Below are 13,437 nucleotides of genomic sequence, written 5' to 3'. Positions count from 1 at the left end.
CGAGTCAGGGTAAAGTAGAATCACCCTCAGTTAACCTTGGTAGCTTGGCACAATCAGACAGGCTTAATTTCAGAGACTAGGTGTAAAGTATTTGTACCAACATACACAGTAACTCAGTGAAAACAATACAAAATGACACAACACAGGTTTACAAAAATAGAAAATATTTATGTAACCAAAACAAGACCAAAATGACAAAAATCCACCATACACAAGCCAAGTTATGAATTAAAAAGCAAGAAAGAGTCTTAAATCCTTGAGAAAATAGTAAAAACACTGTTATCGTTGAAAAGTACCTGGGTAGAGTCAAAATAACATGCATGGGCGAGTGTGCATTGGAAAAGGCTAGCGATGCATCGATTTCTCACCTGCAAGAGAGACCGTGCGTCGTTTCTCCACCCCCGGTCGCGTCAGTGTGCTTCGTTTCTTTTCTCCGCAGGAGAGCGATGCGTCGTTTTTCCACTCCCAGCGATGTTGCGTCGAAAATCCGGCTGCATGGTCTCAGGAAAACCACTCTCTGTGGGTTGCGACATTATCAGCCTCCGTCAGCGGGTGTTGCGCGTCATATCTCCAGCTGCATGCATCCATCTTCCAGCTGCAATGCAAGTGGAGCGTCAATTTCAGCCACGAAGCCGGCGGCGCATTGTTTTTCAGCCGCTTCTCGGAAGGTGCGTCAAAATGTTCCCCGCACAGCGGTCTGTGCACGGAATTTCAGTCCCAAGGAACTGGATAGGGCACCACTTGGCAGGGCAGGAGTCTCAGCAGAGAGTCCAGGTGCTGGCAGGAGAAGTCTATGATGGCCCTGAGACTTCAACAACAGGAGGCAAGCTCAGGACAAGCCCTTGGAGATTTCTTCACAAGCAGGAATGTATAACAAAGTCCAGTCTTTGTCCCCTTGCACAGGCAGAAGCAGCAACTGCAGGATAGCTTCACAAAGCACAGTCACAGGCAGGGCAGCACTTCTCCTCATCTCTTCAGCTCTTCTCCAGGCAGAGGCTCCTCTTGATGTCCAGAAGTGATCTGATTTTTCAGGGGTTTGGGTGCTCTTCTTATACCCATTTTGACCTTTGAAGTAGGCCTACTTCAAAGGAACGTCTCTCTTGTTTGTGAAATCCTTCCTTGCCCAGGCCAGGCCCCAGACACACACCAGGGGGTTGGAGACTGCATTGTGTGTGGGCAGGCACAGCCCTTTATGGTGTAAGTGACCACTCCTCCCCTCCCTCCCAGCACAGATGGCTCATCAGGATATGCAGGCTACACTCCAGCTCCCGTTGTGTCACTGTCTAAAGAGAGGTGCAACCAGCCCAACTGTCAAACTAATCCAGACATGGAATCCACAAACAGGCAGAGTCACAGAATGGTTTAAGTAAGAAAATGCATACTTTCTAAAAGTGACATTTTCAAACACACAATCTCAAATCAACTTTACTAAGAGATGTATTTTTAAATTGTGAGCTCAGAGACCCCAAACGCCACATGTCTATTTGCCCCCAAAGGGAATCTACGCTTCAATCATATTTAAAGGCAGCCCCATGTTTACCTATGAGAGAGATAGGATAGGCCTTGCAAGAGTGAAAAACGAATTTGGCAGTCTTTCACTGTCAGGACATATAAAACACATAGATAGTATATTTCTTAGCTTAACCATACACTGCACCCTGCCCATGGGGCTACCTTGGGCCTACCTTAGGGTTGTCTTACATGTAAGAAAAGGGACAGTTTAGGCCTGGCAAGTGGGTACACTTGCCAAGTCGAATTGGCAGTTTAAAGCTGCACACACAGACTGCAGTGGCAGGTCTGAGCCATGTTTACAGGGCTACTAATGTGGGTGTCACAACCAGTGTTGCAGGCCCACTAGTAGCATTTGATTTACAGGCCCTGGGCACCTCTAGTGCACTGTACTAGGGACTTACCAGTAAATCAAATATGCCAGTCATGGATAAACCATTCAACCATACAGTTTACACAGAAAGCATATGCGCTTTTGCACTGGTTAGCAGTGGTAAAAGTGCTCAGAGTTCAAAAGGCAACACAAACAGGTCAGAAAAAATAGGAGGCAGGAGGCAAAAAGATTGGAGATGACCCTGCAAAGGAAAACAAATCCAACAGGTACTAATCAGCATCAAGTGGATCAATACCCTGCCCCTACCTGTCATGTCCGTCATGTCTTCTGCTGTTACACATGACTAACAACATACTATGAGGCATGAATGTTTCTGTCTGATGACATATGATAGTGACACAGTCCTGTTTGGGACATCACAGTAAATGGACAACCATTGCAGTAGTATCCTGACTATGACAGGCCCCATGGACACATATGTAATAGATCTGGGATATCATGCTATCTCCATGGCTACCACATGTCTACATCTCATATCTCTAGATATATACCACCTTAGAAATGGACCATATGTGAACAAATAGGCACAAGGCATGTTGGCCACAATGATGACACATCACCCATGACAATGTACATTCCCCATTTGCCAAGGGGAACTCCCTTGCTAAAGCTGCCAATACATTTGCCATGTTAGTCATGTCACAAGTATGATGCACACCCATGCATCACAGACTGCTGTGAGGCACAAGCACACCACATACAATGGAGAAAACCTTACTCTGGGTTGCAGATGTTAACCTACACATATCCACAGACAAATGACAGAGGACAGGGGCCCACATCTTACTAACCTTTGGACTGTTTCATTTGGCTGGAGTAGTTCCTGTGTGCAAAGTTACATTCAGCAGGGTCTTTGCAACACTTAACTAGAATCCTCACACTAACATATGTGCTCACTGTTGGTCAATCATACTGAGGGTACACCATTGTATAGTACTAGGCCTCAACTCCTAAAGGATGAGCACACCATTTGGGGACACATGGCCTTTCTCAAAAAAGTAGACTTCAGAATCTATGTGACGCATGCCACATGCCACATGCCACATGGCACTTTGTCAGGGGGAGCAGTCTGTCCCTCACTCAATCACTTGGCAAAGGGGAAAGCATGTCATACATATATGTGCTTAACCCCTTGTGGCTGCTGTGCTGCCCTCAAACGCCCATCTAAGGCTGGATTGGCCACCGCCAAAATGCAGGCCACTAAGAAGTCATTGTCTGACGGGCACCCCGTCACCGCTGGAAGGACATCCCCAGCTGGGCGTCCGCTGTCTTCCGGGCCCAGCATCTTAGGTCCTTCCACCTCCTCCGACAGTGGGCGCTCCACACCTTCTCAGTGATGGCTCTCCATATCTCCTTCTTCATTCTGCATAATAACAAGACAAGAAATCATGTCCACCAGGCCATTGATAAAATGACAAAATCACATGCATGTCAGTGTACCAAGGCTAAAACATCCTGTCTAAACCTTCCAGTACACCTGTGGCACATAGCAGTAATTGTGTACAGAGACATGACTGCAAACACTCACCATTTGGGTACACTAGACACCCCACAGCTCAGGCCCTCCACTGACCAGTTGTCAATACTGTCACTTTTGTGAATCATTACATGATCACCTGACATTGATTAGGTGCAAGATGCAATACATACCACAAAGTGGCAAGAGATAGTTACAGGTCACTGCAAACAATGCACAAAAAGATACACAACCTCCAAGTGTCACATGCTGATAAAAGTCATTAGATAGCAACAAGCCTACTAACAAACCCATTGTGCATTGACCACACTGAAGGGAGTGACAGGTGGAGCAAACATAGTTGCAATCCTATCCATGTGTGCACATGTGCTGAGACAGATGCAAGCACATGCTACTTCAGGGGGTGGGGTTTTTCAGTGTCACATCAACCAGTAGCTACATACATCCACACGTGTGGACACAAAAACTGTTACACTATAGGGAACTACCTGGCCCAGCATTGTACATGTCCAACTTCATACCCACAAACACAGAGCCTAACATCAGGGAACATTATACAACAGCACATTGTTTGCAGATGTGCAATGTCCGAAGATAGAGGCGCATGCACTGGACACATCAATGCTGTAAGGTAGAGACAATAGGGCTGAGTGATCAAGGGAGCCATAATGGCTATGTGACACATGTTGACAAAAATTAAATGAGCAGATTAGACACATATGAAGGGCCTATCCCCAATCCAAATCCCATGGTGATGAGTGGAAATTGGCCTAAGAAGCTGTAGATAGGCAGAGAGTCATGAAATGAGAGATCACATTTTGTTCAGGGATTCAGGGTTTAGGCGCAGGGTCACAATTACAGTGCAAAAGGTGACCCGATACCAGGACAGATGTCAAGTTATCCAGTGGGCAGACATACACAGTCACTATTCTCGGCAAGCTGAGCAGACAGACCTAAACATCTAATGCAACTTGGCTCAGGGAACATTCAATTCACACTCACCACATTCTCTCTCAACTTCAAACCTTTCACCTGACATGGACACCTGCCCATTCAATTAACCATACATACACGTTTACAGCACAAAATAAGTCTTTGAAGACACCATCTGACTAACTGGCCTTAAACACAGGCTAACGAAAGCTGAGATAGGTAGAGGTAGATGGTGAGTGTGCACATGGTGCACTTACCTGCTCCTCTGGTGCACCATAGAGCTGTCCATTCAGGGGAAGGACCTCCTCCACCAGCTTCTCCAGCTCTTCTGGTGAGTCGGCAGGGGCCCTATCACCTGATGGATGCAGCAGGATTGCTCCCAAAGGTGGTACACAGCAGCTCAGGTCGTGGAGGTCTTGCTGGCAGCACTGTCAGGAGTCAAGTGAGGGATTCTGCAGAAAATGGCGGCGGCCGCCGCCACCACATAGACAACTGTCACCACCGGTGGACACTGCCATTGGCCCAAGACTGCCACAGGCAGCAATGTTATCCTATGGCAGTGTCCGCCGTGGTAGTATCCACCTGCATCCATGACAACTTCTGCCTGCCTCCATGATTACTTCTGCTGGCGGTCGGTTCCTAGTGTCCAGTGGAGTGGGTTAGGAATCTGCAATTTTTTTGCCATTTAAAGCAATTGCACAAAATATATTAATGTATCACTATTAAAATAACAGATGTTCTGGGGGATATTGAGTTCTGTCCTAGTCAGGACCTGTAAGTCAATCATATTGCCAACCATAAAAGTATGTAGTCATGCTGATGTGACAGTATGCTTGTAGGTACAGCCACCACCCTCTCCATTACGTGTGACCTAGGAGGTTTTGCATTAAATCACGGGCAGTTTAGTTAGTCATCTGACCATGAGCTTCCTGTCTATGAGGATGATTGCTACATTTAGGTTAATTATGAGGGCATGCATTTCCCAGGTGGTGCAAGGATTAGCCCGCGTGTGTTTCCACATAATGTTTACAGTGACACACATAACATCTGATATCACGTATCACACATGTTACATGTCAAATGTAAGGGACACATTAAGTAAATGCCTTGTCTATTTTATGACCAACATGGTAACCCTGGGAGGAGACAGATCAGACAACCTCCTGTGCACTGTTCACTTGCTGACTTGTAGACCACAGAGAACAGATTCGTGATTCAGATCTATCACCTGAATAGGCAGATAATCATGGATCTATGTCATCAGTTGGAGCCAGATCTGATACCAGCCATCCACCATCCTAGTAGTATACCACCCATTGTACAAGTCAAGTCAGTTTTATACTTCCTGGCCACAGGTAACTTCCAAAATACAATGGGTCTATCTGCTGGGATGTCCCAGCCTATGTTCAGGTTTCGATCTCTCAGCACTGTTGAAACACCTGGACTGCTACATCCGGTTTCCTCAACGTGAGGATTTTGCACATGTGAAAGCAGAATTCTATGATTTGGCACACATCCCACATGTTGTTGGAGCCATTAATGGTACCCATGTAGCCTTGGTTCCACCGCTTGGCACTGAACAGGTCTATCGGAACAGGAAAAGCTTCCATTCTATCACTGTAGTGTGTTTGGCGGACCTCTGCATTTCCCAAGTCTGTGCTTGTTACCCGGGTTCAGTCCATGATGCCTTCATCATGTGGAACATCGCTATTCCAAGGCTGATGAAACGACTACCCAGAGAGCGCCTGGCTGGTTGGTAAGTCACATATGTCATGTGTGTATGTATGTATCATGTCAGCTGTTAGTGTCACTTTGCTCTGAATTCATGGTTGCACATGATACCTTGCCTTACAGGGGACTATGTGTGCCCAAATCATCTCTGGATGTTGACACTAGTGAGAAACCCAACTACTCCATCGGAAGTCCACTTCAATGAGGCACACGGGAGAACACGCCATGCCATGGATCGGGCTTTTGGGCTCCTGAAAGCTAGATTCCGTAGCATTGACAAAACAGGTGTAGCCCTCCTCCACTCACCCACAAACATTTGTAAGATCATTGTGGCTTGCTGCATGCTTCACAACCTTGCCCTAAGGAGGAACATCCCATACATTCCTGATCGGGGAGCTGGCAGTGGCTCGTGGTGAGAATCTGGAAATGCCAAGTGAGGATGACAGTGATGAAGATGACAATGGAGACATACGGGCAGATCTCATCACTCAGTACTTCACCTGAGTGTAAGTACCTGATGTTCTGTGATTACTCAGATTGCATGGGTTACTGTACAGGTCATGATATGTTGTGATCGGTATGTCTCTTACCAATGCATCATAGAGCAAAGGTTTGCTGGCTATATCAGACTTGAAGCTGACACTCTCTTAAGCATCTCCTTTGGTAGGTGCAGTCATATTGCACTGTCAATGATACTACAGAAGATCTAACTGACTTTTGTGTTTAATTAATGCTTTTGCCTGGCTGCTTAAACTCCTTGTATGTGACTTTTTATTTCCAAGTCTCATCCCCATGCCATCCTCAAGTGGACATTTCTGATTTGTTTCATTGGCAGGTGGAAGTGGCTAGTCTGACATGCGAGTGGGCCATGAAATGGATTCTGGTACTGTTAATTACAAATTTGGTTTATGTGTGTACCATGCTCAGGCTGCCAGGACAGTGGAAGGGGAGTTTCCAGAGTTTGAGAATGGACCTATTTGGTCTGGTTTGTTTATCCAATGGTCTTGTGTGTGGGCATCTGCCATTGTGACATGTCTTTGTGGCTAATCCTTGTGTTTCCCCTTCACATTGTGTTGACAATGTTACTCTATGCCCTGTATATTGCTGTTGATGTGTTTCATCATTGCAGGTCACAGTGGCTGTGCCAATATACTGACAAAGGTGTGTGACATGGTAGTGGATGGCTAACCATTGTAATAGAATGAACCACAGATAAGGGGTCTTTGCACTGTCCTCTGCCTATGTCATGGGTTATGTCAATGTGGATAGACATGGTTTTGGTATGGGATAAGGGTCAGGCTGGGGACAATATCTACCTAATTGTTTGCCTATCCTATGGTACAGGGTCTGACATAGCCTTTTTCCTAAGGTCAAGGTGGACAGTACTTTGGGATATCTATACAAGTGAACCAATGTTCAGTCATTCTTGGTTATTGCAGTCCAGACATATTTGCAGACTATGGCCCTCATTACAACCCTGGCAGCTGATGATGAAGCAGCGGTAACACCGCCAACAGGCCGGCGGTAAAAAAAAACGAAATCATGACCACGGCGGAAACCGCCAACACAATCAGCCACTTTAACACACCGACTGCCACGGCAGTAGCAACAAACACCGCAGCAGTAACGGCCAACAGCCAGACGGAAGACAATGTACCTCCACCAGCATCACAACACGCCTATCCGCCGGCTTTTCCAGTGCGGTACCAACGCCATCAAAAGCACGGTGGAAACACTACTCTGAAGGGAAATGACTCACCTCTCGACACTCAAGGAAGAACCACAACGCCATGGAGCCCGAGCTGCAGGTGTTCCCAATGCTGGTGTACCTTCTCATACACTAGAAACATGAACGCCGGCGAAGACGACCACGGTGAGTACTGCACCTAGCACACAAGGGAGGGGAGGAGGAAAAAGAGAGTAACACACATGCAACACCCCCACCCCCACCCTCACCCCCAACACCATACACACAAACAGAAGCAACAACATTACACATACACCCTGTAACCCTCAGGAATAACGCAAGGACAAAAGGAATTGAGTAAAATGAGTGTAATAGTAAAGTCTTAGAAAAATACGTAATTAAATCAAGAAACAGTATGTACAATATATACAATATATACAAAAGGAGGGACAAGGCCCACTCTAAAGTGTCCACATTCCACTGGCCCAAAACACATAGGCCAAGGCCACACTTGATTCCTGCCTCAATACGGAGAGAACACTGCAGGGGCATCAGGTAGAAAACACACAGGCACCTCTCAGCCGGAAGATGGTACAATGCCACTGGCCAGGAGGGGGCTTCATGCCCACTGCTTGCTCCTGGGGAGTGCAAGGCCACAGTCTCTCAAGTGGGTGGTTTGCCCACTGCTTGGTCCTGGGGAGTGCAGGCCACAGTCTCTCAAGTGGGTGGTTTGCCCATTGCTTGGTCCTGGGGAGTGCAAGGCCACAGTCTCTCAAGTGGGTGGGTTGCCCACTGCTTGGTCCTGGGGAGTGCAAGGCCACAGTCTTTCAAGTGGATGGCTTCTCCACTGGTTCTGGGGGGGGGGCTTGTGCCCAGTGTGCTTCATCCTGGCAAGGAGGAGCTGAGTGGATGCCTTCTTCCACTGGTTCTGGAGGGGGCCTTGTCCCCAGTGTGCTTCATCCTGGCAAGGAGGGGCAGAGTGGATGCCTTCGTCCAATTGTTCTGGAGGGGTCCTTGTGCCCAGTGTGCTTCATTCTGGATGGGGCAAGGTCACAGTCTCTCACCTGTGTGTCACACCGACAGGTGTTGCAGGGGCAGGACGCACTGCAGCCCATGTAGTCACCACTATACACTGCTCGCCGTCGGTGACGGCTGCTCAGTGGATGCCAGTTGCGCTGCAGGTGGCAGTGGTGGCAGTGGTGGTGGTAGCCTCCAGGCCTTCACCTGTAGCCTGGGACTGCTGCCCACTAGGACTGCTGCTGCTGGCAGTGGTGCTGCTGGCGGCGGTGCAGGTGGCGGTGCTGGCAGTGGTGGTGGTAACCTCCAGGTCTTCACCTGAAGCCTTGGACGGCTGCCCACTGGGGCTGCTGCTGCTAGCAGTGTTGCTGCTGGCGGCGGTGCATGTGGCAGTGCTGGCCACAGTGCAGGTGGCGGTGCAGGTGGCGGTGCTGGCAGTGGTGGTGGTAGCCTCCAGGCCTTCACCTGCAGCCTCAGATGGCTGAAGTGCCATGGCTGGTGATGTGTGCCCCTTCCTGCCCCTGGCAGATGGTGGTGCATCCTTGAATCTGCCAGTAGGTGTCTTTTTTTTGCTGGCTGGTGGTGCCTCCTTCCCCTTGCTGGCTGGTGTCCCCTTCTTGCCCTTGCTAGGTGGCAGACCCTTCTTGGCCTTGGCAGGTGGTGCTGGCACACTGGCTGGGCTGACGGGTGCCTCCTTGGAGCCTCTCACACCTGCAGTAGCTGCAGAAACCACAGTGGCCGTGGACTGGCTGGCTGGGGTGCTGGGCTGGGTTCTGGCCACCCTGGCCCGAGGTGACGGACAGGGGTGAGGGGTAGGGAATAGGTCAATGGTGGCAAGGAAAAGCTTCTTAGGGACACTGGGGCGGGAAGAGGGTGAAGGTTTGGGAGTGGAGGAAGAGGGGGTGGTTGTAGGAGGTGTCAGTCTGCTGTGTTTGAGTGCAGGTGCATTGGCTGGATGCTGTTGTGAGGTGGATGGCTGTTGAGTGTCTGTGTGCTTGCGTTTGTGTACTTTGGGAGGAGGGAAAAGACACAGTGGGAGTGTGCATGGATGAGGGGGTGGTGACTGCCAGTGAGGGGCGTGTAGTGATAGGCATGCTGGTGATGGAGGTGGTGGATGAGGATGTTGTGCATGCAGGTGTGAGTGGAGACAATACTGGGAGGGAGGTGGACGACAAAGAGGAGGGGGACACAGTGGAGGCAGTGGATGTTGGTGTGTCTGCATGTGGATGGTGCTTCTGTGATTGCTTGTGAGATGAAGTTTGGTGCTTGTGTTTGCCAGAGCCACTTCTGTGTGTTGATTTGGGTGATTGCTGGTCTGAAGATGTGCTTGGGATAGGCTGGGGTTGAGGGGATCGGGACTGGGTAGAGGAAGCTGGAGGGGAGAGGCTGGAGACAGGGAAAATGGCTATCATCAGTGCATTGGCCAAAGCCTGGAACGCTCTCTGTTGGGCCGCCACGCCTGAGTGAATGCCCTCCAGGTATGCATTTGTTTGTTGCAATGCCCTGCTACACCCTGGATGGCATTCAGTATGGTTGACTGCCCAACAGAAAGGGATCTGAAGAGGTCAATACCCTCCTCACTAAGGGCAGCACGGCTCACTGGGGCAGGGCCTGAGGTGCCTGGGGTGAAAGAGATGCCCACCCTACTGGGTGAGCGGGCACAGGAAACTCTCTGAGAGGCTGCTGGGAGGGCGGTGCTGGTACAGGGGTGGCAGCTGTACCTGTAGTTGGGGTGGGCACAGAGGTGTCTGCCACAACCAGGGAGTTTCCATCGGAGTAGGGATCACTTTCAGAACTGTCCCATCCTGTCTCCGCGGTGGTGCTCCCCTCGCCCTCCGTCCCACTGGTGCCCTCACCACCAGTGGATTCGGCCTCCAGGCCCATGTGGGATGCAGCTCCCTCCGTCGCTAGTGCCTTTGCTCCTCCGCCAGATGATGCTAATGCACACAAGGACAGGGTGACAAAACAAAAAGGGGGGGAGAGACAGAGGATACGCTTGGTCAATGCCAGCAACAACACTACCGTTGGCATACACAACTCACAGGGAACAGCCCTACGCACTAGGCCATGCACTAACAGTTACAATGCTAGTCACCAGCCCATGGGGTACAATGCCTAACGCCATTAGCTGCAAACCTGAAACCCACAGGTCCCTGCCCAGTAGTAGATGCCCACTAACATTATTGGGGTTGGAGTGCATCTGAGCTTGCCCATCATTGAACATATCCTGCCATGTTTGCCCTGGCCTAGGAGCACCCACATGCCCCACCCAGGTAATACCTTAACGCACGCAAAGTACTGAATCTGAATCTGTACTCACCCCCTTGTGGCTGCTCTGATGGCTTCAAGCGCCCATCCAACTAAGGATAGGCCTCTGCCAGGATGCGGAACATCAGGGGGGGTCAGGGTACAACGGGCACCCTTTCCTCATTGGGAGGCCAGGCCCAGCTGGGCCTCTACCATCTTCCTTGCCCAGAGGCACAGGTCCTCCCACCGTTTGCGGCAGTGGGTGCTCCGCCTGTCAAAGACCCCCAGGGTCCACACCTCCTTGGAGATGACACGCCAAATACACTTTTTCTAATGGGCGCTGACCTACAGGGAAAAAAAACAGCAGAAAAGGTATTAGTCATAGTGTCCGGACTGTCATACTCATGGCCCACCATATCCCTCCCATTCCCTTATGCACATACATGGACCACTGTACATGCAGCACTCTGCCCAGGACCCCTCAGACCCCCCCCCACATGAGGCTTATACACACAGCAATCCATACATTCATGGCCCACGCATCATGCTCACAGTGTACTCACCTGTTTATCTGGAGGACCATAGAGTAAAGTGTACTGGGGTAGGACCCCATCCACCAGTCTCTCCATCTCCTCCGAAGTGAAGGCAGGGGCCCTTTCCCCAGACATTTGAGCCATTGTCGCTTCCAGACACAGGTCACAACAGCACTTGCAGTGTAGGTCCTCTCCTGCTGAAGGTCAGGTAGCAAGTGAGTGCACAGATAGAAAATGGCAGTCACGAATGTAGCGGTGCATACCGTCACCTCCGGCGTACATCGCCATTGGTTCCTGGAACCCATAGGGCCCAATGATAACCGTCGACCGCAACGGCACACAACGCCAGCGGAATTACCTCATTTCCACTTGTCCCTCCTCACAGGTCAGGCAGATTCCATTTCAGGGGGGTACAGGCCATGGCACCTAACTGCGTCACAGCAGACATTGGCACATCAAGTGACTTTAGGGTTCACATACTGTTTCTGTGAACGAAAAAAAGCATATTACTGTTGAAATATGTTTGAATATGACCATCTGCTCACTGTTTTTCACCCAAGAGTTCGACCACTGAGGATGAATAGGAGATGGCGACATCCCCCCGTGTACAGACCCCTGGTGGACCTTGCGACAATGGAGGACAGGCACATTATCCTGACCTACAGACCTGATAGGGCCACAATCCAAGAACTATGTGCCCAACTGGAGCCAGACCTGATCTCAGCTACCCGCCACCCCATAGGTATCCTCCCTCTAGTGCAGGTCCTGTGAGTGCTCCATGTCCTGGCAAGTGGTTCCTTTCAAGCGACAGTGGCCATGGCATCAGGGATGTCGCAGCCTATGTTCTCCAACGTGCTGACCAGAGTGTTGACTAACCTGCTGAAACACATGTGCAGCTACATTGTATTCCCCCAGGTGGATGATTTGGCCACAGTGAGGGCTGACTTCTATACTCTGGACATAGCCCCAACATCATTGGTGACATTGATGGTACACATATTGCATTTGCCCCCCGCCCCGGGGAAATGAACAAGTGTTCAGAAATAGAAAAAGCTTTCCCTCTCTGAATGTGCAGATGGTGTGTTTGGCGGACCAGTACATCTCCCATGTCAATGCCAAGTATCCTGGCTCTGTGCATGATGCCTTTATCTTGAGGATTAGCAGCATCCCATATGTAATGGCTCAACTCCAGAGGCACCCGGTGTGGCTAATAGGTGAGCCCATGGTCCCCACCCAGTTGATGTAGGTATATGGGTGTGGGGTTGGCCCTAAGGGTGAGTGTGTAGCTAACAGGTATCCCTCGATTTTGCAGGTGACTCTGGTTACCCCAACCTCTCATGGCTACTGACCCCGGTGAGGAATGCCAGGACAAGGGCAGAGGAACGTTACAATGAGGCCCATGAGCAAACAAGGAGGATCATTGAAAGAACATTTGGGCTCCGGAAGTCCAAGTTCCGGTGCCTCCATCTGACAGGTGGATCCCTGTACTACTCACCCAAGAAGGTGTGCCAGGTCATCGTGGCATGCTGTATGTTGCACAACCTGGCCTTGAGGCGCCAGGTGCCTTTTCTGCAGGAGGATGAGCCTGGGGATGGTCGTGTGGCAGCGGTGGAGCCTGTGGACAGTGATGAAGAGGAGGTAGAGGAAGAAGATGTGGACATCAGAACCACACTAATTGAGCAGTACTTCCAGTGACACACAGGTAAGACATAGTAACTTCACCTTCCATTGCAATTTTGTATTGGACATTGAACATGGCAGCCTGAATTCCCCATTTCTATTGCCACTTACTGTACCCTTTAGCATCTCTATTTTCAGATCTCTGTGTCCAACTCTGGCTCCTGGTGTGTTTACTGCTGGCTACTACAGGTCATACCTATGCAAATATTACAGTACATTTGAATTGCTA

Source organism: Pleurodeles waltl, chromosome 4_1 (genome assembly GCF_031143425.1).
Source record: "Pleurodeles waltl isolate 20211129_DDA chromosome 4_1, aPleWal1.hap1.20221129, whole genome shotgun sequence".
Taxonomy (NCBI): domain Eukaryota; kingdom Metazoa; phylum Chordata; class Amphibia; order Caudata; family Salamandridae; genus Pleurodeles; species Pleurodeles waltl.
Note: the sequence above shows the minus strand (reverse complement) of the source record.